This window comes from Oryctolagus cuniculus, chromosome 5 (genome assembly GCF_964237555.1).
Source record: "Oryctolagus cuniculus chromosome 5, mOryCun1.1, whole genome shotgun sequence".
NCBI classification, from domain to species: domain Eukaryota; kingdom Metazoa; phylum Chordata; class Mammalia; order Lagomorpha; family Leporidae; genus Oryctolagus; species Oryctolagus cuniculus.
Genome location: NC_091436.1, coordinates 128,344,736 through 128,366,882, shown reverse-complemented (window position 1 = coordinate 128,366,882; position 22,147 = coordinate 128,344,736). Strand labels below are relative to the sequence as shown.

Below are 22,147 nucleotides of genomic sequence, written 5' to 3'. Positions count from 1 at the left end.
CGGGGCAGGCCTTGTGGCTCATCAGATTAAGAGTCCTGGCTGCTCTGTTTCCAATCCAGGTCCCTGCTAATGCACCTGGGAAAGCAGCAGAAAGGTGGCCCAGGTATCTGAGTCCCTGCCACCCACGTGGAAGACCAAGAGGAAGCTCCTGGCTCCTGGCTTTGGCCTGGCCCAGTCCTGGCAGTCGCCGCCATCTGGGGAGTGAAACAACAGATAAATCTCTCTCTGTGTCACTCAGAAAAATGAGCAGAAGGGACAGTCCAGCTTTTGCCAGCTTTTAGCCAAGACCTTTTTTAAAAAGTTGTTTGGTAGCACAAGGTGAGGTGGCAGGGGAGGTGGGGAGGGAGAAGACAGGCACAAAGAGAGAGAGAGAGAGAGAGATCTTCCATCTGCTGCCTCACTCCCCAGATGGCCACAATAGCCAGAGCCCTGGGCCAGGCCAAAGCCAGGAGCCAGGAACTCCCTCCGGGTCTCCCATGTGGGTGCAGGGACCCAAGCAATTGGGCCATCTTCCGCTGCCTTCCCAGGCACACAGCAGGCAGTTGGATTGGAAGCAGAGCAGCTAGGATTTGAAGCAGCATTCTGATACGGGAGGCTGGTGTTGTGAGCAGCAGCTTAACCCACTGTGCCGTAAATGCCTTCTCCCCTCCTCCGAACCTCCTTTTGGTCCACAAATAATTACCGTGTGTCTTCTGTGAACAAAATGCCATGCTGGGGCTGGTAGACAGGGCATGTGAGCGTGCGTGTGTGTGAATTCAGCAGAGGGTACTGCTGACACCTCACCCCGTGCCCCCGGGTCTGCGTCTCAGTCGACCTGCAGTGGTGATGGGGGGTCCATCCCAGGTAGCTCTTCTGCTTCTTCCTGCAGCCTTATTCAGCCCACAGGGAAGCTAGGAAGTTCCAGGGATTTCACCCCAGGGGCAACCCTTAACTTAGGAATCAGGGACAAGCTTGGCCGGGGCTGGCCTGATTCCCTGGGACAATTCTTCAGTGTGTTCTCCCCGCTCCCCGGCGAGCCCCATTGCCCACCGTGCAACTTGTTCATGAACCCTCACTGGCCTCTCCCCTTCCCTCCCCCATCTGCCTTCCCCGTTCCCTCCTGCAGCTTCCAGGGATCGCCTGCCCCACAAACTACCCGTGCTCCAGTGCTTGTCTCAGGGTCTCTTTTCAGGGGAACCCAAACAAGGACACATACACACACCTGTGTGAAGAGTGGGTGCCCTGCTGGGTGGTGCTGGTTATAAACGCTAATGCCTATCAGGCTCTTTCTTTTTTCTTTTTTCTTTTCTTTTTTTTTTTTTTTTTTTTTTTTTTTTTTTTTTTTTTGACAGGCAGAGTGGACAGTGAGAGAGAGAGACAGAGAGAAAGGTCTTCCTTTGCCGTTGGTTCACCCTCCAATGGCCGCCGCAGCCAGCGCACCGCGCTGATCCCATGGCAGGAGCCAGGTACTTATCCTGGTCTCCCATGGGGTGCAGGGCCCAAGCACCTGGGCCATCCTCCACTGCACTCCCGGGCCACAGCAGAGAGCTGGCCTGGGAGAGGGGCAACTGGGACAGAATCCAGCGCCCCGACCGGGACTAGAACCCGGTATTCTGGCGCCGCAAGGCGGAGGATTAGCCTAGTGAGCCGCGGCGCCGGCCACCTATCAGGCTCTTAGACTGTGCGTCTCACTTTGCTGAACACATTCTGTCCATACTATATGTACATGCTGGGAGGTGTTCACCATAATTAGACCATTCTACAGAGTAAGAAACTGAGGCAGAGACATTAACCTCCTCGGGTTCTTTGGCTCAATGGTAAAGGTTGGCTGGGCACCCCGACCTGTCCACCTGTCAGGCGGTCATCCCCTGATGACCACACTGGGCTCTTGGTTCCTGGTGTTGGAGGAATGCATCCCAGAGAGAGGTGGGGAGACTTCCTGGTGGAGGTGGGATTTTGGCTTGGCCTTGATGTACAAGGCAGGATCAACTAGAGGAGGGAAAGTGTTAGGCGGGGGTGCAGAACTCTGAGAGCAACAGTGAACCTGTGTCTTGGGGAAAGTTGGGGTCCAGCTGTGGGGCCTGAATATCAACCAAGGGACAGCCTCGAACCTGCCTGCCCCCCTGCCCCCACCAAGCGCCCTGTGTCTGAGAGGGTGCACCAGGAGCAGGGACTGCAGAGGTTAGGCTGGGGTGTGGCCAGCAGAGTCTTGTCCACATGGAGGGGGTGGGCAGAAGGTCCCCACCTGGCCTGCCCCCCGTTTCCTGGCCAGGCATGCCTCCATCACAGCCCTCCCCTACTCCCCGCAGTAAGTAGATGCATGAAGGCAGCCTTTCCATTTAGAGCTCTCGCAGGCCATGGGGAGGAGGGCTGCGGGCCATCTGGGCCCTTGTTTGGCAATGTTTGTGCTCCCAACAAACCTGATAGACAGAGATTTATCGCTGCTTTCATTTGCTGGGGTGGTTGGGTTTGCAGCTTTTCCACCACAGCTCCCCCCAACACACACACATACTCCAGAGTTACAGATTTATGGTGGGTGGGAGGGCCAGGGGCTCCAGGAGAGGGGAGAGGGAAGGCAGAGCAAGGTGTGGGCTTGGAGCCCAGGGGCTCTGGAGGGTGGGGGTGGGGAGGAGTGCATGCACGTGTGTGTGTGTGTGTGAGAGAGAGAGAGAGAGAGGCACCTGCAGCAACACCCTCCTACACACACACACACACACACACACACACATTGCATCATGATCGCTGAACATAGAAGCTGGCAGAATCGGAAGCCATCGCTAACAACCACTGCGGGACCAAGGGCCAGAAAGGATGCCGACTCCGGCAAGCGCAGGGTGCACTCTTGTCTGACCTCACTTGAGAGATGCCTATGTAGCCTTCCTGTGTCCCAGACCCTGGGGCTTGGGGGGGGGGGGGCTCAGATACATTCGAAGACTTCGCCCCTGACACAGCCCGAGAGCTGGGCCCCGCCATCGTCTCCTGCATGCTGCTTCTACCCCCCCCCCCAACAGCAGAAACAGCTTCCCCACCTTGAGGACCCTCTTCTAGGGTTCTTCCCAGCCCCTCTTCCTCCAGGACCCCTGGGGGCCAGCCCTGTGCCAGCCCTTCCCAGTCTCAGCAGCTTTTCCCACCAGTGCCTCCTGCCTGGTGTGCCCTCACCACCCCTCTGCTCATCAAAGTCCGTCCAGCCATCAAGTCCTGGCTCCTCTCCCGACCCATCTCCCTGCTAACACACAGCTTGGGAGGTAGCAGAAGGTGGCTCAAGGAACTTGGGTTCCTCCCACCCATGTGGGAGACCCAGACTCCTGGCTTCCACCTGGGTCAGTCCTGGCTGGTGCAGGTATTTGGGAAGAAAACCAGCTGATGGAAGATCTCTCTCTCCCCCTCTGTCTCCTTTCAAATAAAATAAGTAAATAATTTTTTAAAGAATCCAACAAATGGCAAATAAAAAAGAATCCATGTTGACTTTCTCTAGGAGGGTTTTTGAGCTTGTTGCATGGGGTTCAAGCCTTACAGGGAAAGACGCTGACAGCTGCCCCTCGGCACCACCTGAAAAGAAAAGGAAGAAGCCATAGTAGTTGGCTCTCCCCTCCCACAACCAGGGCAGCCGCCTTTTTGCAGAGTTCTGTGTTGGGATCAGTCTTAACTCTCCCATTTTATGGATGAGAAATCGAGGTCAGAGAGGGCAGAGGGTGTGCTGTGAGTCCCATCACGGGCCAAAGGCAGCCTCCTTGATGCCGATTCTCCATGATTTTCCCTGGGGCACACGTCTGCCTTCCTACAGAACTGCAGGCTCCAGGGAGCAGGGACCAGAAAGAAACAGCTCTGTCTCTGCCTCTACCTAGGAAGCACGTGATGAGTCAGTGTCATTTCACTGCTCTTGATCCTCAGGGTGAGGAGCTTTCCCAGGAGCCCAGCAGGGACAGGCTGTGGGGGCTGAGGCAGGGTCCCTAGAGAATCCCTTCCATTGGGTCCCTGCCTGCAAAACACAGCTGGCGGCCCCAGAATTTCCAACGCACAAAGTCCCTTGCCTTCCAGGACCCGCCCACCACCATGTCCTGGAAAAGAGATGGTAGGTTGGTTGGTTGGTTGGTTAGTTAGCTGGTTGGTTGGTTAGTTAGCTGGTTGGTTAGTTGGTTGGTTGGATTGCCTGGATGGCCCTCAATTACATTCTGAGGGAACCAATAGAACTTTCTTTTCCCCAACAAAGAGAACACCAGCCCACCATCAGCCTGCTACAGCACTTAGAACCTCACCGCCTCCCCTCCCCCTAGTCAAAGTGCCTCCTTTGGGACAGAAAGGCTGGGCTCTTCACTACTAAGTAGGTGCGTCGCAGCCACTCTGCCTACAGCAAGAGTCACCACAGTAAAGAGGGTGAGGCTGCAGCCACACATCCTTGGGTTCTAGTCCTCACTTTGTAACTTATTGCTGAGGAATCCTGGGCAAGTCACCTCACCTCTCTCTGCTCCAGTCTCCTCCAGGAGCATCCCAGACAGGGCCCAGGGATCAGTAAGAGGATTGAGAACCAGTCCCAGGGCACTCAGCACAAGGCTAGCTCGTTCGCAGCAACCGACATCTCCCTGGGAATAGGGTCCTTGAATCAGCAGGTGAGTGCTTGGGCAGGGCCCCTGAGAGAGCATGGACTGGGGATTGAAGAGAGAGAACAGAGGGAGTCACCCAAGGCCTGAGGCCTGAGTGTCCCCTACAGACAGCTCTGCGAGTGCCAGGAGAAACGTCTGGCACCAAAGCCAACTTCTCCTCCTCCTCCCCTGGCCTGCCAGGAGCTGCCCGTTAGCGTGATGTGAATTCCCTGGAAGAGGCCGTTCCGTGTGACCATGAGAGCAAAGGTTTTCCAGAGCTCCCCTCGCCACAGACACTGCATCTTCCCCCAGGAAGCCATGAGGTGGGTTCACTGGCATCATCCCGGCTACAAGGAGGCAGCCAGTGCTTCCGGAGCAGAGCTGGCCTTTAAGCACAGGTGGTCAGCTTCCGCCCCAGCCCCTAGCCACGCCACCCAAAGGCCTCTGCAGTCAGTGCAACCTTTCCCCACTGGGGTCCCACCAAGCCCCATCTCTCACCATGGGGCTGGGATCTGCGCCTCTCTCCAGTTCAATGGAAATTACCAGGGCCCAGGGCCCCAGAGTCGGTGGAGCAGGGGCAGGGCGAGCCGGGTAAGTGAGACACACTCCTGGCCCCTGGGAGTTTTCCGTTCACCCCTCTTGGACCAGGCGAAAGGACAAATGGAGGCCCGCATTCCATATGTCTAAATATTTAAACGTTATAAATCAAGTTAACAAACTGTTCAATAAAATATGCCCTATCCTTCTCTGCTGACACACAGACCTCCTCAGGTTTGAATTTCGAGTTCTCAGGCTCCTTGGGGTTTCGCACAGGGCAGTGCAGGGAGAAGTGGCCTCTGTGTTCCCCTGGCCCCTGCCCCCGGGCCTGCCTCCCCTCTCTTCCCACTCCCAACTTCATCTTGAACTGTGACTGGCTCCGGGAGTGTGTGGGGACATGCTGGTCTGCCCACGTGTGGCACCCTCAGTTTGCAGCCACCACCTGGCCCAGGCCCTGGAGGTGGGAGCTGGGGCAGCAGCCTGCACAGGCCGTGGTGGTGGGCTCCAGGCCTTTGGGTGGGGTGTTCTGGGGCCCCCACTGCCTGGAGCAGCGCCTAGGAGGAGGCTCCGGAAGGGCTCTACACACTCCTCGCCCTAGGAGGAGGGCCGGGGGGTGGGCGCCTCTGAGGACCATTGGGGCTGACGTGGAGGGCCCTGGATCCCTGCCTTCTCTGATCCCCTTCATCCAATCAGCCAGTGAGTGCACATCCTGGCCGCGTTCCTTTCTAAACACTTCTCCAAGCCCCATCACAGCTGCTCCGGGCCAGGCCACTCTCATCTGTCACCAGGTCACCATGACAGCTTCCTAACTGCTCTCCCAGGCCCCAGGCCTGCCCCCTCCCCTCCCTTCTCCACTGCCAGAAGCCAGGAGGATCTTTTCCCCAGCACAAATAAGGTCCTGGGGAAGCCAGGCTGCCCACCCGGCAGGGGCTCCCTGCTGCCCACTGCACTTGAATCCTGGCCCTGGTGTCACCCCGGCTTGCAGCCTCTGGGTAATGCCCTGGCCCAAGGACACGGCTCCCAGGCCCGGGCTCCGTGGGAAGCACAGGCGGCAGCAGGCACTGCCTCTCCTCCCTGTTCTCTCTTCTCCTTTCTGCACTGAGATTAGGCTCCAGGGACCAACCTCAGCCAATTCTTTCCTGTGAACAGCCCACGCCGCCTCCAGGTCCACAGGGTCCCTTGCTTGTGCTGTCATAACAGAGTGTCTGCACTGTGCTATAATCTGACCACTTCCCAGCACCCCAACTACCGCCTGGACTGTTACAGTAGCCTCCTAACTGGTCTTTCAGCTTTCGCTCTCGCCCCCTTCCCCCAGGCCATCTTCCATGAGCAGCCCCAGCAAGCCTTGAAAACCGTGTTTGCTCATGTGGCCCCTGCTCTGTGGCTCTCCCCAGGGGCTCTCAGCTCACTCCAGACAGCAAAGACCTTGCTGGAACTGTAGCGCCCTTCTCAATCTGGTCCCCGTACCCTGATTCATACCTTCTTCGCCCCTCAGTCACTCACTCTCCAGTCACACTCGCCTCCATACTCCTCCTTGAATACACAGCACCCCTGCCCCAGGACCTTTGCATAAGCTGCTGCCTCCATTTACCTGGGTCTCTGCTCCAATGTCCCCTCCAAGGGCCTCCTCTTTACCCCCACTTTGTTTTCCCTCATGCACCTGCAGATTCAATTTCTCTTGGCCTGTGTGTTTCTGCCTCTTTTTCCTTCTACCATCTATGTTCCACAAAGGTGAGAACTTTATCTGTTTTGTCAGCCTTATTGTCCCTAGGACCAAGAACAAGGTCTGGCACATAGTAGGTGCTCAACAAGAAGTTGGCACAGTAGCCGGCGCCGCGGCTCACTAGGCTAATCCTCCGCCTTGCGGCACCGGCACACCGGGTTCTAGTCCCGGTTGGGGCGCCAGATTCTGTCCCGGTTGCCCCTCTTCCAGGCCAGCTCTCTGCTGTGGCCCGGGAGTGCAGTGGAGGATGGCCCAGGTGCTTGGGCCCTGCACCCCATGGGAGACCAGGAAAAGCACCTGGCTCCTGGCTCCTGCCATCGGATCAGCGCGGTGCGCCGGCCGCAGCGCGCCGGCCGCGGCGGCCATTGGAGGGTGAACCAACGGCAAAGGAAGACCTTTCTCTCTGTCTCTCTCTCTCTCACTGTCCACTCTGCCTGTCAAAAAAAAAAAAAAAAAAAAAAAAGTTGGCACAGGAACCATCTATCTGTGTTTCTAAGCTCCTGCTAGAAAGCATCTCCTGGGAACAGGGCCCATGGCTGATGCACCCCTGGGTCCCTGGCTTGGCCTGTTGTAGGGCACAGGAAGAGATGCCCTCATTCAGATGGTAAAGGGCTGAGGCCAAGAGCAGGGCGCACAAAAGGTCCTAGAGGTGGCCTGGAGCTAGGGGGACCCAGGGCAGATGGAGCTGGGAAGGTGAGGAGGGGCTCAAAGGCTCCGGGGAGGCCTCGACTCCTGCCACGCCGCCAGGGCAAGGCCACAGGCCAGACAGAGGCGTCGGATGCAGAAACTGGGATGTGGGGCAGAGGAACCAGGAAGGCACAGACACGGCCCTGAGAGGCTGTAAAACCTCATGCCCCAAGCCAGCGCCGCAGCTCACTTGGCTAATCCTCCGCCTTGTGGCACCGGCACACCGGGTTCTAGTCCCGGTCGGGGTGCCGGATTCTGTCCCGGTTGCCCCTCTTCCAGGCCAGCTCTCTGCTGTGGCCCGGGAGGGCGGTGGAGGATGGCCCAAGTGCTTGGGCCCTGCACCCGCATGGGAGACCAGAAGGAAGCATCTGGCTCCTGGCTTCGGATCGGCACAGCGTGCCTGCCGTAGCGGCCATTTGGGGGGTGAACCAATGGAAGGAAGACCTTTCTCTCTGTCTCTTTCTCACTGTCTAACTCTGCCTGGAAAAAAAAACTCATGCCCCAGTTCTGGAAGGTCCCAGAAGGGTCAGACCTCCCTCCCAAGGCTTCTTTTCCTGATGTTTCTGGGTCTTTCTATAAACTTTCTGACTGGGACCAGAGATGTGCAAACACAGCCCCCAACCACCCCTGAAGATGTGAGTGTGCGGGAGAAGGGTCAGAGGTGAGGGCTTCTCCCAGGGGCGCTGGCTGGGGGAGGGGCAGGAAGCTCAGGAGATAGGGTGGGGGGGGGCATGCCCACCTGCCTCTTTAGGCCTCACCTCTCACCCAAGCCTTGCCTCCCAAGAAAGGCTTGGGAGACAGGGCGACAGAGTGTCTGGGGTCTCCCCTCTCCCCTGCCCACCCCCCAGGCCTTACTGTGGGTCAGTTGGAGCCTGGAGTGGCTTTTAAGCAATTAGAGCACTGGGCACTTGCAAATCTAATTGTTTCAAAAGCCCTTGAAGGGTTTGAGTCTAAGCTCTTAAAATGCCAGGGAAGAGGGAAATCAGTGATGGTGGGAAGTGGGAGGCGGGGCCTCCCTTCCCCTACCCACTCCTGCTCTGTCCAAGGGGCCAGGTGGGGGCAGACAGAGCCTCTCTCCCCAGGATCTGAAGCCTCTGTGTCACCTCCCCTGCCCCACTTCAGGTCTCTAACGAACTGTCCAAGCAAACAGCACCCTCCTGACTGAGCTGGCGAGACGAGGGCTGTCCTGTAGGCAGACCCCCAGTCTAGGGGCAAACAGAAAGCAAGTCCACAGCCTCAGTGTGACTGCACCCCAACTTGTGGGTTGTGTAGCTGAGACTCAAACAAAGGGTCCCTAACCTTAGGGAGCCCAACAGTCCAGCAGAGAAGAGACCATCAAGAAACTCAAGAGGGATTCATCCTTCGAGAGGGTGCGCTAGTGGGTGGGAGAACCAGGGAGTGCTCCATGGAGGAGGAGGAGCCTTCTGAGCTGAGTGTGAACAGGGGCTAGGATTTTGCAGGTCTGTTCGGAGTCCAAAGCGGATCATGGGAGGATGGAGGACTTCAAGGTCCACCACTACCTGTGTCCTTCCGAGCTTTGGGGCCTTACAGGGAAGCTTTGAACCATTTCACGGGGCACGAGGGAGAGCAGAGGAGGCAGGAGCCAGCCCCTCACCTTCTACTGCAGCTACAAGTCTTAGCAGGTTTTCATTTGGGACTTTAGTGAAAATTAAGAAAGGAAAGGAGCAGCCTGTAGGTTAAGCCACCACCTGTGAGTGCTTGTTTGAGTTCCAGCCACTCCGCTTCTGATCCAGCTCCCTGCTAATGTGCCTAGGAGGGCAGCAGAAGATGGCCTAACATTTGGACCACCCACATGGGAGACCCAGTCCAGGGTCCTGGCTTTGGTGTGGCCCAGCCCCAGCCATTGCGACCATTTTGGGAGTGAACCAATAGATGGAAGAGCTGTTTGTGTGTGTGACTGCCTTTCAAATAAATCTTTAAAAAGAAAAAAATGGACTAGAGGATTCTTTGGGTTCCTTCTAGCTCTGGGCTGAAGGTCTTCTCCTGGTCACACATAGTCAATCCCTTCCCTTCTGAGGACAGGAAAAGGGAAACACCCAGTGCCCTGATGGCCTTTGGAAAATCCCCTCCCCCCCCCAAGCTCTGGTGTCCTGGTTGGCTCCTGCCCAGGCTCACCACCCCACTAGAACAGATGGTGGTCTGCCCCCGAAACCCACAGTTAGCACAGCTCTCCCTTAGGGCACAGTCCCCCAAGAGCCTTCATGGAGATCAACTCTCTTCTCTTCCATTGAAAGTGCCAGAAAGAGAGCTGAGCTGCTGCCGGTGCACCTGCGCCCTCAGAGGGTACAGTGGGGGCGCCACCGAAGCCCACAGCTCAGACAGCACCCCCCAAACAGCTTGGAGAACCCCGAGCCAAGGCTCTGCAGTCGGGGTGGGGACTGAGGGGCCAAGTGAAGACCAAAGGAAAGTGTTGATAAACCCAAGAACAAACGGACAAACCCAGCGGCCGTTGCGGAAATGCGCTTTTCCCGCGAGGGGAGCACTTCAAAGCTGCCATCACTGGGGTTTACCTCGGTGTGGATGAGGTGTCTCAGAGAAAGGGCTGAGAAGTTTGGGGAAGTGCGAGTCGCTGTATAGAGGAAGGATAATTCACAAAGAAAGGTGGTGGGGGCCGGCACTCCAGTCCCGTGTGCACCACGCCCACCCCCCACCTCCCTCCGCACACTCTCTCACCCCTGCTCTGGGCCCAGGTGCTGAAAGGCGCTTTCAGGGAAAAGGCAAAGGTATTTGGCCTGGAGCAGGGGGGCGGGGGAGGGGGTGCCGGCCAGGGCCTTCTCAAAAGGTGTGGCCCGCTGAAGGTAAACATGCGGCAGGGGCGTGGCTTCCGGCCCGGGCGAGGCCCCCCCACCCCCAAGGAGTGGAAATTCCTACCTGGCCTTCCCCACCTGCCACCGCAGTAACTTCACAAACAAACAAAGCAGGGATGGAAGCCGAGGTCTTTGCCACGCCGGCTGCCCCACGAGGGCCTGGGGCAGGCCTGGGCTCCAGCTGTCAGTCCCCAAGACCGAGAGCGGCCCCGCCCACTCGGGGCCCTGCCAAGCCCGCTCCCCTGGTCCTGTGTTCCTCTTCGGAGCAGCTGCCATCTGCAGAAGCCCGGCCAGGTTTAAAGCAAACAACCTCCCCCCGGGGCCTCCCTCCCGGTGTTCGCAGGCTGAGTCAGGTGTGTAACTTCACTTTTCTGGATTTCAGTGTCTTCCTCAATGGACGAAAACAAGGGAAGACTTTGGAAAGAGTAAAGCACCTGCAGGTGTCAGGAGTAAGTTTTTCTTTTTTTTTTAAGTTGGGCTATTTTTAAAAAATATTTGTTTAAGTTCAGAGTTTGAGAGAGACAGATCTTCCATCAGTTAATTCACTCCCCAAATGGCCACAATGGCCAGGGCTGGGCCGGGCTGAAGCCAGGAGGCAGGAGCTTCTTCCAGGTCTCCCATGTGGGTAGTTTGGGTCATCAGCAGGGAGTTGGGTCGGAAGTGGAACAGCTGGGACACGAACCAGCGCCCGTGTGGGATGCTGTTGTGGCGTAAGTAGCTCTACCTGCTAGGCCACAGTGCCAGCCCCTGTGCCTGCGTTTTCTATCAAAGATGCTCCCAATGCTGGCTTGAAGCTTTGGGAGGCAGCTTAAACACGATAATGTATGCAAAGCAGTGACCCAGGCCCCACAGCTGCAGCCGTGAGCTCTCTAATACTACATCTCGTTGAATGCGAGATGGTACCGTGCACCATTCTTGTACACTGGGCTGATAGGGGCAACTTAAAATTGATGAGGTAAGGTATCCTTGGAAGCCAGTCTCTAAAGCAGGAAATCCCCACGCAGGTTGTGTTTTAGAATCTGATGCCCAAACTGCATCCCAATTAAACCAAGACCCCTGCGGTGCGGCCCAGGAATCTCTCTGTGCCTTGGTTTCCCCATATGCAGAACTAAGATAATTATAGAATCTACTTCTGGGGCCGTTGTGTTAAGTGAGCCGATTCGTGGCTGTGATTGAGAGCAGTGCGAGGCCCACAGAAGATGCCGCAGCAAACGTTAGCAATTACTGGTCTCTGTCCCTCCGGGCCCTGGCACACACCACGCCGCGGGCAGGCACAGACACACAGGTGCTGCCGTGTGGCCGTCACCCTGCCCCGTCCAGCTGGGAGAGGCCCACTCCGCCCTCTGTCCAGGTGGGAGCCCAAGCAGAGGCTCGCCTGCCCAAGAGCCTTCTGTCCAAAGGTCAAGGGAGCCCCGCCCCCCACAGGCTGCAGCCTGGTGGGCGCTGCCAAGGCCTCGGTGACAAGAACCAAAGCTCCCTTGGCCTCCACCCCTCCCCTTTCCTGCTTTTTCTTTTTTTCTTTTTTCCATAAAGATCTGTCTGTGTTGCTCCTCTCTCAAGGCCTGGAGCATAAACATGTGGCCAGGAGACAGAGAAACCCCAGGCCTGAGGCCCCCGCTGCCCCCACTGCTGCACCAGCAATGCGGGGCTTTTAAGCCGGGAATGGTTTTCGGTAAATCTCTCCTATCAGCAGAAACCTTTGAAAGAGTTTGTTTAAAGGCCGGGGAGATAAACAGCAAGGAGAAGTGTTTGTTTAAGATGTGTGTTCTGTGTGGCCACTCTGGGGCCCGGATTCACATCTACAGGGAGAGGAGCCACTCAGCGGCCAGGGGTGGGGGCCTCCCAGGGGCGCCCCGGACTGCTGGGTGTGGACTACAGCCCAGGCAGGGACCTGAGTCCTCTGCAGAGGGAGGCGAGCCGGACTGCACCTGCAGGCCCCTCTGGGGAATGGGGACAGAAAGGGGATTGCAAGGAGCTCCAGGAAGGCCAGGAGTCCTCCTCACCTGCTGGCTGGGATGCAAGCAGAAGTCCCCCAGGACACCAGCCCCCACCCCAACACACACACACACACATCTATGCTCAGCGTTCAGAACAGGCCCAGGTCCAGTGCTTGCCTTGTTCTCAGCAGCCCAACAAACCGAAGGACTTGAATCTGCCAGCTCTGTGGCCTTGGACAAGCCACCTAACCCAGCACTAGAGCCCCAGCTCCTCTTTGTTGGGAAAACAGCATGCCTGCTTTTCTTCCTTTCACCTGACCAATGCGCACTGAGCATCCACGCTATGCCGGCCACTGTGCCAGGCACTTGGGATACGACATAAACAAAATCCGCTCTCTGTCCTCTTGGAACTTGAAGCAAAACAGACAGACAGTGAGCACTTGCGGAAGTGAAGCTAGGCTGTGTGAGAGGTGAGAGGAGCTCTGGGAAGAAAGGGCAGGGTGCAAGGAAGTGGGGAAGGGTGGGTGGGCTTGATGGCCCCGAGAAGGCCTGGAGGGAGACGCAGACATCGGACGGGAGGGGGCGCAGGTAGAAGTCAGTCGGGAGCAAATACCAGTTGGGAGGGGTGGGTGCTTGGCACAGCCCTTACAATGCCTCTTGGGACACCCGCATCCCAGACCAGCTTCCTGCCAGTGCGCCCCCTGAGAGGCAGCAGGTGATGGCTCCAATACTTGGTCCCTGGCAACCACATGGGTGACCCGGACCAAGTTCTGGCTCCTGGCTTTGGTTTGGATATTGTAAACATTTGGGGAGTGAACCAGCATATGGAAGATCTCCATATCTGTCTTTCAAATATGTTATAAAGTGGTGGGGGTGGGGGTGGGGGTGGGGAGGGAGCTATAGATGGCATCAGCCTGGAGCATGGTCCTGTGCTAGATGGCTAATCACTGTCACCCTCCAGCAGCTGCTGAGGACTGGGGTGGGTAGCAGCCTTCCGGAGCCGGGGGGGGGGGGGGGGGGCGAGCAGGACCTCAGCTAGGGTTTCCCCTGGAATTCCCTCTTCCTTCTGAGCAGAAAACAGAGAAGGGTCGTGGGGGAAGAGCATCGCAGAGGTGGGGAGACAGGATACTGACGGCGGAGCTTGTGCCAAAACCTGATGGTAGGCCGGTGCTACAGCTCACTAGGCTAATCCTCCGCCTTGTGGCGCCGGCACACCGGGTTCTAGTCCCGGTTGGGGTGCCGGATTCTGTCCCGGTTGCCCCTCTTCCAGGCCAGCTCTCTGCTATGGCCAGCTCGTGCAGTGGAGGATGGCCCAAGTGCGTGGTCCCTGCACCCCATGGGAGACCAGGAGAAGCACCTGGCTCCTGGCTTCGGATCAGCGCGATGCGCCGGCCACAGCGCGCTGGCCACGGCGGCCATTGGAGGGTGAACCAACAGCAAAAGGAAGACCTTTCTTTCTTTCTTTCTTTCTTTCTTTCTTTCTTTCTTTCTTTCTTTCTTTCTTTCTTTCTTTCTTTCTTTTTCTTTTTTTTTTCTTTTTCTTTTTTTTTTTTTTTTTTTTTTGACAGGCAGAGTGGACAGTGAGAGAGAGAGAGACAGAGAGAAAGGTCTTCCTTTGCTGTTGGTTCACCCTCCAATGGCCGCCGCGGCCGGCGCGCTGCGGCCGGCGCACCGCGCTGATCCGATGGCAGGAGCCAGGAGCCAGGTGCTTTTCCTGGTCTCCCATGGGGTACAGGGCCCAAGCACCTGGGCCATCCTCCACTGCACTCCCGGGCCACAGCAGAGAGCTGGCCTGGAAGAGGGGCAACCGGGACAGAATCCGGCGCCCCAACCGGGACTAGAACCCAGTGTGCCGGCGCCGCTAGGCAGAGGATTAGCCTAGTGAGCAGTGGTGCCGGCCAGGAAGACCTTTCTCTCTGTCTCTCTCTCTCTCTCACTGTCCACTCTGCCTGTCAAAACAAACAAACAAACAAACAGAAAAACAACAACAACAACAACAACAAAACCTGATGGTGCCCGGGGCTCCAGGGGTCTCCAAGGGCTAAGTCCTCGGCCTGGAGCAGCAGCCTGGACTCCTGTCCCACTCTGCCCCTGGCTGAGGGCCTATCCTCTGTAGTATAGTGGGAATGATACATCCTCCCCGTCATGGATGGCTGGGAAGGTGACGGAGTATGCTGGGCATTCGTAGATGCTGAGTCAGTGCTGGGCTGTGTGTTGGGTCCTCCTCCATCCTTTCCGGCTCCTTCTTGGCTCTTGCAGGGGAGTGTGAACTTGGTGGTGATGGGGTCCTGGGTCCAGGAACTGGAGAAGAAGTCGGGCAGTGCAGCATGTGGTCTTCAGGTAGCTGCGGGGGGCCGACCGCTGGAGGAAATCTACATTTGTTTGTGAGGCTCCAAAGGCAAGGTCAGAATGTCAGAGAAATGGATTTTTCACTCGCGCTTGGGAGGGACTTTCCAGGGGTCCGTGAGAATCAGTCGCTGAATGAGCCTCTTCGGAGTGGAAAGCTCCCACTGCTGGGAATGGCCAAGCGAGCACTGGTTGGAGGTGGGGCAGCCTGCAGGAGTCTGAGCCTCTGAGTCCTCTGGTTTGTGTTCTTCCTTCCTCCCTTCCTTTTTTTTTTTTTTTTTTTTTTTAACAGATTAACCTGGTGTTTTCTTCCTTTTTTAAAATTTATTTTTATTTATTTGAAAAGCAGAGTTACAAAGAGGCAGAGGGAGCAAAAGAGAGAGAGAGAGAGAGAGAGAGAGAGTGAGGTCTTCCATCCACTGGTTTACTCCCCAAATGGCCACAATGGCCAGGGCTATGCCAATCTGAAGCCAGGAGCCAGGTGCTTCTTCCAGGTCTCCCGCATGAACCCTCTGGTTTCTGAGCCCCCTTCCAGCTCTGAGATCTTGGGGTGTACAGCCACTCCTTGTCAAGCTCTGCGCTCTTTCTAGATTTTCTCCAATACGTCACACCAACTCTTATCTGGCCGGGGTCTCGTTAGGGTTCAGGCCAGCATGCCTGAGAGGTGAACAGTCACCGAGCAGCGTGCTGGCCCTGCTGGGTAACCCAGGTCCAGGTTCTCAGGGTCCTGGATGTGCTAACTCAGAGAGACAAGAAGGTGGGAGTTCCAGGCATGCTGGGAAGGACGGAGGGGCAGGTGTGTTTGGGGGGAAGCCGCCTGGGTCGTTTATCAGATAGTTTCTGGTAGCGCCCAAACCCCGCCAACCCTCAGACGGACTTTAGCTCAGATCACAGACCATGGCTCAGAGATTTATGGGACTGGGGTTCCTGCCCCGGTCCCCTCTGCACCAACCAGCTGGAGGGCAGGGCTCTCTGGGCACCTTCTCCCTGCCTCCTCGATGCTTGCCAAGGAGAGCCACCCGCCTGGCAGCTGCAAGCCAGCACTTTTCCTTTCAAAGCCTCAGCATCTCCCTTCCCTCCTCCCCCTTCCTTCCCACCCCCCCGCCCCCCAAAAAAGGAGGATGCCCCTTCTGTTGAGTACACAGCCTGTAATTTTGCTGTCAAATCTCAGCCAGGAGGTCAGTGTTGTGACTGACTGTGTAAGGATCGCTCCCTTAAGGGTAATTACACTAAACTCCCCTCTGAAGGACAGCTCTCTCTGGATAGAATACAAGAAAGCCCCGCAGCCCCCGTGCACAGAAACTCATGATTTCTGTGGCTGTCACAGGCGCACTGGCACGGAGATACTCCGAGGCGAGGAGGCAGAGCAGTGGCTGGGGCAGGACCCAAGTCCTGAGGGGCATGGATCCACGGGGACCACTTGGGGGGCTGGGGTCCCAAGGAGCTGAGTAGGAACTGGGCCACACAGTCGGGAACACCTCTAAAGTTTCCCCTGATACCACATGGCCCAGGGCCAGGAGACCCCCCCCCCGGGATATTTCTCATTCCTCCTGTGGCCTTAGAGTGTCCCTCACCTGTCCAGCCGCTGACAGGGGACCAGAGCGGGAAAAGAGCTGGAGGGCTCTTAGACAAAGCAAAGCACCCACATGTAAAAGGTGGATTAATAGCCAAGCCCCCCCACCATGTCCAGACCCCAACACAGCAGTAACACCTGAGCCTTGTCCCCATCTGCCCTGAGTCCCCGAGCCCCCAAGGATGGCAGGAATGGCTAAGACACCCAGGTCCAGCACCCACACTTCTTCTCTTGCTACCCGGGATGTGTCGGGGGGAGGCCGTGGCGAGAGAGCTGGGGAGTCACTCACCCACAACAAACAGTTAAAAGGAAGAAAGCGGGTCTGGCGATATCAATGCACTTTGATAACAATAAACTCTGCTTTTAATTTATGCTAATGTGTAGGGCTGTGGTGACAGTAAGAACTAAATTACAGAGTGGCTTTCGAGCTGGTAATTATCCCTCCATTTTTCGCTACTCTGGAAGATGGACACACAATTATGCTCTCTTGCTGTATATTAATACAGATTCTTGACATCTTCAGCAGACCTGGAGCTGTCATCGAGCTTTTTGTCTCCTTTAATTGAAAATTAATGGTTACTGGGTTGCCACGGAAACAGAGGCCACGGACGCCAATGGCGCTCACGTCTCATCGAGGGACTGGCGGCATCAGGAGTCCGGAATGACCTTGAAAGTTAAAAGAAAAAAAAAAACTTAAAAAAGCAGGGGAGAGGAGGGGAGATGAGGACAGGAGGGTGGGAGAGTGTGGGTCAGAGCTGCGAGACAGAGAAAGAGGCGCCGAGGAGAGAAAGGAGGGAAGAGGGAGAGAGAGGGGAGGAAAAGAGATTAAAAATAAGAGAGAGAAAATGCCAGGAGGCTGGGGCGTGGATGCTTGAGGGGGGGGAAATTATGTTAGTAAGTTTTGTCTCTCATTTTGCTTTCTGTCTGCACTGCCCCCACCCCGGCCCGCTCCGGCCCCTGCCTCTCAAAGATCTATTGAAAAATTGGAGGTTGATCTCAACACCAAGATCCATGATCCCACAAGTCTCCATTCCCAGACGTCCAGCACCCGCCTAGAGCCCCCAGGAGGAAGACACACAGGGCGCACAGGGCAGAGCAAGGCGCAGGGCTGAGGGGTGCCCCAGGTGGACACCTCCCAGGAGCCGAGCAGAGGGAGCTGGGCGCTGCATAGCCTGCTCTCCCAGGAAGGAGCAGATGAAAGGGCTTTGTCTTCGGGGCCTTCAGCTTGAAGACACAACAAAAGCCGAGGAAGTCAGAAGGGGGGGGGGGGGTTGCCGGGGAGGGGCCGGCAGAGGAGGCTAGGTTTGGTTTGCCTGGAAGGTTTGCCTGGAAGGAGGGTAGTTTACGAGCCTCTGGGCTTGGGAAAGTTTCTTCCTAAGAGAGTTTGGCAAGCCTAGCACAGGGGCACCAGGGGAAGGTGGGCTCCTGCCGTTTCAGCTTACTGTCCAGGCTCCCCAGCCCAGAGCACAGGCTCCGGAAATGCAACTCACTCCCACAACTACTGGATGCCTCCAGCGGACAGGGAGCCAAGCGAGGCTTGGGAGTCGCGAAGGCAGATCAGACCTGGAGCCTGCCTGGAGAGGCTCACATCCAGGCTGTGTGCGGACCGGCACAGAAACAATCGCAAGGGAGCTGCCCCCGAAGATTCCGCCGTGAGGATGTTCATCGCGGTGTTGCTTACAGTAGCAAGAATCTAGAAACAGTCTGGATAATGAACAACTGGAGACTGATAAAATCATACGCCTTATACCCAAAAGATGGCTTACGGTCATTTTAAATTATATTGGAGAAGAATATTTAATAATATTGGGGGCGCTCTCCATATTTCGTAAAATGAAAAAAGTCAGTTTACAAAACAGTGATGTATTCATAATTCCTTGACCCTGTTACTCCATTTTTTTTTTTTATTTGACAGGTAGAGTTATAGACAGTGAGAGAGAGACAGAGGGAGAGAAAGGTCTTCCTTCTGTTGGTTCACCCCCCAAATGGCTGCTGCGGCCGGCGAGCTGTGCTGATCCGAAGCCAGGAGCCAGGTGCTTCCTCCTGGTCTCCCATGCGGGTGCAGGGACCCAAGCACTGGGCCATCCTCCACTGCCTTCCCAGACCACAGCAGAGAGCTGGACTGGAAGAGGAGCAACTGGGACTAGAACCCGGCACCCATATGGGATGCCGGCGCTGCAGGCAGAGGATTAACCAAGTGAGCCACAGTGCCGCCCCGTGTTACTCAATTTTTAAGATATAAAAGCCTTCGAAAAGTTCATGGAAAATGTGTATTATGAAAAAGCTATGCATGAATTTTAAGGTTTTTGGGCATCAAAATAACAGATTCACTTCCGTTATTCTGCAAACTTTTTTAAGTACCCTCACATGTGTGCATTAAGTATGTTTTGCTGTGATTAAAAATTACACATATGAGCATGTAAATGTGTGTGCATATGTGAGTGTGTGGATATGCATGTGCACAAGCTTGTGTGTGTGTGTATGTGTGTGTGTGTGTGTGTGTATGGTATGAAAACCAGGAGAGGGACCGGCGTTATGGCATAGTGGGTTAAGCCACCACCTGTGACACTAATATCCTACATGAGCGCCTGTTCAAGTCCCAGCTGCTCCACTTCTGATCCAGCTCCCTGCTACTGCACCTGGGAAAGCAGCTGAAGATGGCCCAAGTGTTTGGGCCTCTGCTCCCATGTGGAAGACCAGGATGGAGTTCCAGGCGCCTAGCTTTGCCTGGCCCAGTCCTCGTCATTGTGGCCACTTGGGGAGTGAACCAGCAAACAGAAGATACCTCTCTTTCTTTCTCTCTCTGCCTCCCCCCCCCCCGCTTTCCGCCTTTCAAATAAATCAATAAATCTTTGAGAAAGAAAGAGAACCAGGAGATAGAGCAGTCTGGCCAGGGTCACCGCTGTGTGGTGGGATTACGGCGGATCTTTAGTTCCTTTTTTTGTGCTTTTTTTCCCTCTATTTTACACATTTCCACCATAAGCAGACATAATTTTTAATAACAGAGAAAAGGAAAGGTGTTTTTAAAATTAGCTTTTCAAGAAATCAACCCCTAGGCATGAACTTCCCGGCGAGCTGCTCCCCAACACTTGCTCGGAGACGGAGCCCATGCCCAGGGCTTTCCCCAGACAGCACTCGGCGGGGCCCTTTGCTCTGTCAGAACCCGGGGCCCCACTCCCATCCAGAGGCGGGGTAGGGCTGCAGGGGGACCAGGAGAGCAGGCCCTGCTGCACAAGGCTGCAATTTCCCTCCTGTGTTCATGGGTGAACCCGGAAGGCAGCACTCCCACCTTCAGCCTCTTGCCTGGGGACCACCGGCTCCGCAGGGGCCAGGAAAGGGGCTCCTTTGTTAAGCCACTGGGTCCCACTAACTCTTGGCCAAGTGCAAGATCAACAGCAGATATTCACTGAGCAACGAATGTCATTACTACTCTGATGTGGGTATTATTATCCCATTTCACAGACCAAGAAACTGAGGCCCAGAGAGACTAATTGACTCACTACAAGTCACATGTCTGGTGGGTAGCAGAGTCCTAACCCCGCCCAGGGACCATCTGCCTCCAGGTCTGTACTCTCTGCACCTGCTTCTTCCCTCAACAGGTTGAGAGACGCCAGGTGCCACCATAGTCTCTCTGAATCAACAAGATTTCTGAAGCCCCATTCTGGAGTGCCACAGTAAGAAATAGCATCTTTTCAAGGTCTCCGCACTCTTGTCCTGCCCTTGGGAGGGCTGGGAGAGAACAGTCAGGTTACCCCTAGTTAGAACTAGCTAGAGCAGGAACTTTGGAGAGAGATTGGCTGGGAGTGGGGCTCCTTGCTGCCTCTGGCAGACACATCCCTTTGTTTGAAAGATGTATTTATTTATTTGAAAGAGTTAGAGAGAGAGAGAGAGGTCTTCCATCCACTGGTTCACTCCCCAGATGGCCACAACAGCTGGGGTAGGGCCAGGAGCCAGGGGCCTCATCCAGAGCTCCCTTGGGGGTGCAGGGGCCCAAGCACTTGCTTCTATTGCTTTCCAAGGTGCATTAGCAGTGAGCTGGATTGGAAATGGAGCAGTGGGGACTCAGACTGGCGCCCACTGGGATGCCAGTGCTGCAGGCAGCAGCCTCACCCACTGCGCCACGGAACAAGCTCCTGGCTGACACCCCTGAATCAATCACCTGGCACAGAGCCTCCACCCCACGCCCACTGCACTCTTCCACCACTGCCCAGTCTCGGCCTCCAAAATCCGATGCCCACGCTCCTTTTCTCCAGTAAGGTTTCAGACAGTTAACTTAAAGTCACACACCATACTTCCTTCCCTCTGCCTCCATAATAACCAAAGCCACCCTCCTGTGGCTGATCTACTGGCCGTGGAGTGTGTTCCCTGTGATTGGATCCCAGTGAGGCACAGAAAGGTCAGGCAACTTGCTCAAGGTCACACAGCACAGCAGAGGTGACCTGAAACCAGACACCAGGCTCTTCACCAGCGCACGAGTGCCAAAGCAAGGGTCTGAAGATTCATTCAAATGTTGCTGCTCAGGCGGGCCTGGAAACCAGTGGCCCACTTGGCTGGCTCTGGCCACACTTCAGGCATGAGGCAGGTGGGGGGTTTGTCTTGCTTCTGGAGGCAGAGGGGACATGGGTGTGTCTTCTTTATCACCTCTGCAGTGGCGTTGGCCTGGGAGCCCCTTGGAGTCCCAGGTCCATGCTGTCGTCACTGCTCCTGCCACTCACACTCAGGTCTCTGGAAAGGGGACCAAGAGAGCAGGCTGGCTGCCTAGGGTCAGAGACAGCAGCAGGGTCCCCGGGTGAGCCCCCGCCCCCACCCCCACCGTGCCAGTGCCGGGTCCTGAGGCCCCGGCGAGCCCGACTCCTCCCCGCTGCGCGGCCCTCCCCTCTTCTCCGCCGTCCTCTCTCCGTCCCCGCCCCGCCCCCGCCCGCGTCCCTCCCGCGCACTTTCCCAGAGCCCGAACAAACAAGCAGACAAACGCGGCGGCGGCGGCGGTGGCGGCGGCGGTGGCAGCGGCGGCGAGGGGAGCAGGGCGCTCGCCTTCATTTCCCCGGCTTCCCTGATCCCGACCTTAATCCCCGCTCAGCATCCTGTCAGCCGGCCTGTTCTCCAGCTGACATTGCTGCAGGCGCCTTCCCCGCAGCCTTTCCTCAGATCTGCCTCCTCCGGGGACTTCTAAAGAGGAGCCCGAGGTTTCTCTGTTACAGCCGGCTTCACTCGCTGCCCTGCAGCAAGGCCTGCGCTCCCTGGGGGCGGCGTGTGTGCGCGCGCGCGCCGGGCTGCTGGGGGGCAGGGCCAGGCCTGGCCAGTGCTATGGGTCTCCTCCAAGCAGGAAGGGCTTGCTCTGGTGTGTGGGCCCCAGAGACGAGGGAAACTGAGGCTGGTGCCCGAAGGGCTCTCCACAGGCGGAGTTTGGGGAAAGGGGCCCTGCTGAGTGTATGAGCCGTCCTATGTAGGGGCGGGGCATTTGGTGCAGTGATTACAGTGCCACTCCGGACACCTGCATCCCATCCCAGAGTGCCTGGGTTCGAGTCCTCGTTCCGATTCCCATCCAGCTTCCTGCTAATGCAGACCCATATGAAGTTCCTGGCTTCAGCTCGGCCTGGCTCCGGGGGCTTTTGGGGAGTGAGCCAGGGGATGGAAGACCTCAGTCTGTCTCCCTGCCTTTCAAATAAATACAAATGCAAGTCTTTGGAAAACAGAACACCCATGTGGATACGCTCACTTGTCAGGGGGCTTCCTGAGCTGCTGGGTGCTGGGGGCGATGCGTGAGCTCCCAGCCAGCTCTGCCCGGCAGCAGCTGTGTGACCTTGGGCAATCTCTTGGCTTTTCTGAGCCCCATCCTTCCCGCCTCTGCTGTTTGGGGTGGGGTGCAGAGACAGCATGTGCACAGCACCGGGGGTTGGGGTGACCCTCACCATCCCTGTCACTCTCCCTAGGGACATCCCAGGTAGGCGTGTGGTCTG

General features: G+C 56.6%; 1 long non-coding RNA gene across 1 annotated transcript; it reads right to left on the bottom strand.

Annotated features, from left to right (window-relative positions):
- Positions 1–16,530: 16,530 nt before the first annotated feature.
- Positions 16,531–21,584, bottom strand: LOC138849804 (uncharacterized). Its single transcript, XR_011389020.1, has 2 exons — positions 21,252–21,584; positions 16,531–16,856 (listed from the first exon to the last, which is right to left on the bottom strand). It is a non-coding gene; the product is annotated as an uncharacterized lncRNA (long non-coding RNA).
- Positions 21,585–22,147: the final 563 nt, after the last annotated feature.